General features: G+C 42.8%; 1 long non-coding RNA gene across 1 annotated transcript in view; it reads left to right on the top strand.

The window, feature by feature from the left end:
- Positions 1 to 585: 585 nt before the first annotated feature.
- Positions 586 to 2587, top strand: part of LOC103593810 — a 77162-nt gene continuing 75160 nt past the window's right edge. The window contains exon 1 of the long non-coding RNA XR_550787.1: positions 586 to 657. This is a non-coding gene — a long non-coding RNA (uncharacterized LOC103593810). The remainder of the gene's footprint in view (positions 658 to 2587) is intronic.

Raw genomic sequence — 2587 nt, 5'->3', positions numbered from 1 at the left:
ATTGGCTCACATAATCCCAAGTATCTGGCTTCGGGCATGAGTAGATCTCATAGAATAGCACGAGAAATAAGTTTCTTCTTTTCAACTACTGGGTCTTCCTGTGGTGGCAAGATGCCTCTGGCAACCTAGAGCAGCTTAGCAACCCCAGTGGACAGAGCATTATTGCAAATTTGAGTCATGTATGCATTCCTGAAACATTTGCTGTGGTCAGAGGATTGAAGAGGCTTAGAAGCATTGCCTGGATCAGATGCCCATCCCTGGAGCTGGGGAGTGGGGTCAGCCCCACTTGTATGACATGATATGAGAGTTGGGGGGTGGGGGAACTTCCAAAGAAAAATTTGTTACTGATGAAGGGGCCACAGAAGCCAGCCAGTTAAATATAACAGAGCTCTGCTACATACATAATAAACGGCTTATTCCATACAATATCCTTAAGGTTAGTTGGACATGCTCAAAGGATATCATTAATCATTGGAATTGCCTTCTCCTTGACAAGCAACATCCCTCCAGTCCAGGCCAGTCTGAGTTGAATAGACCATAAGTGTAACCAGCAAAAATCTGACCTGAATTTTCTCTCCTTTGCAGTGACCTGGACAGAAATAATATCACCAGGATCACCAAGATGGACTTTGCTGGGCTCAAGAACCTTCGTGTCTTGTAAGTAGCAACGGGCCCTCCAGCACGTATTTATTTTCAGCTCTGCAGTTTTGCAAAAATGTTCCATTGCCCTGACATCACACTCCCAAGCACTGGGCAATAGGAATTCACCATTCAGCAGCAGAAAGCCCTTCATTAGTATACCCAGGTGCTCACAGGTATCACATTCTGTGTCTGGATGCTGCTGGCTGGGCTAGATGGATGGAAGAACTCAGTTCCAGTGACAGGGAAAACAGAAGGATATAAATGAATAAATCAACATGCCCAGCTTCTAGGATGACAGCAATGTCAGGTTGACTAACCATGCTTCCCTTCCATAGAGATGGTAATTTATTCTCCAGCCTATGCATTAAAAGAGCAATCAGGACAAAAGTTATTTATCTTGTTGCTTAATGGAAAGGAAGGGAGGAGGGAGGGAGAAAGTGAGACAGGGTCAGAGCCTTTGCCAAACACCCACAGCTGTTCAGACAGGTAGCAAAATTTGAGAGGGGCACTGATGGAATAGGGGAGCAAGGAATATCAGGTTCCATTGCTAAATATTGAACACTTTCACCCGTCCTTAAAGCTGTGACTGAGAAGAAGATTCCCAAGCACTTGTCCATTGGAAAGTTTAAGATATTCAGAGGTACAAGAGAAGACCAATTGGATCCTCTTTCCTTCTTTATTCAGTGGTTGATTTTGACCCATATGTGTGGCTCCAGACCTGGGGTGCAACCTGGACAATTTGAATACTGCCTTGGTGTTTTTTGTGTCATAGAATCTTGGCTGGAAAATCATTACTAGAAGTAACAGCTGAACTCTTAGTACCCGAAGTCGTCTCCTTCTTGTTGCAAATTATCCTGTATAATAGAATAAATTTTGGACAGGAAGTACTAGGTTCTGGCCCTGACTCAGAATTACCTGCCCATATAACCTTGGGCAAATCACTATTCCTCTCTGGGCCTCGGTTTTCTCATCTGTAGTGTGGGTTGTGAATAGTCAAAAGTCTTTTTAACTCTTATAGTTGCACATACTGTATTTTATAGTTTTAACATTTCATGAACAGCCATTGATTATTCTCGCTACCGCTTGTGAAGCATTACTTTTATAACATTGTTTTCCTTACTGAGAAGTGTTAGCAGTAATGATGATGACAACCAACGTGTACATGATATTTTCCATGAACCAAGCACGGTGTTACATTGTGGTAACATATGACGTAGGCATTATTATGGACCCCTCTTTGCAGCAGAGGAAACAAAGGCACAGATAGGTTAAGTCGCCCCAACCTCATATAGCAGGTAACTGAAGGAGTTGGAACTGGAACCCAGAATGTGTACTTTCTAACCTCTATGATGCACACAGTGCTGCTGCATGTGTGCATCATAGAAAGCATAGAAAACCAAAAGAGTAACAGTCTACCTGTTTTGTAAATGCAGCACTGACTTGCAGTGGCTTGTCTGAGTTTCCCTAAGCCAACATGTGAGGCTATGGGGATCTGAATGCTGGGCCTTCCGCTAGCAGATGCTCTCCCCACTGATGTGTTCTCCCATCTCTGGTCTCGAACATTCTCCACTCACCATCCTTGGTGGGGAAGACCACCCTGTGCCAAGTCTTTCTTTAGCCCTGAGCAGCCATGTGTCTGCCAAGTGACTGGCAGCTCTGACAAGGTGTGTGTGAATCAGAATCAAGATTGGGCTAAGGTTGGTTCAGTTTTAGGATGATTTTTATTTAAGAGTTATAGGCAGTAACTAACTCATGATTCCAGGTCATTTTCCATGTTAAAAAACAGAAAATTGTTAAGTTTCTCTCTCTTTTTTCCCCCCCATTTCTTCTTACATCTGTGAGAGATTTCCTTTCATACGAGTCAGAAATATCACCTAATGCTTTATTTTCTAACAAGTCAAAAATAACCCTTTGATTTTCATACCATTACATCAGAAAGACTAAT

Source organism: Galeopterus variegatus, unplaced genomic scaffold, assembly GCF_000696425.1.
Source record: "Galeopterus variegatus unplaced genomic scaffold, G_variegatus-3.0.2 Scaffold1420, whole genome shotgun sequence".
NCBI lineage: Eukaryota > Metazoa > Chordata > Mammalia > Dermoptera > Cynocephalidae > Galeopterus > Galeopterus variegatus.
This window is presented reverse-complemented; position numbering and strand designations above follow the sequence as displayed.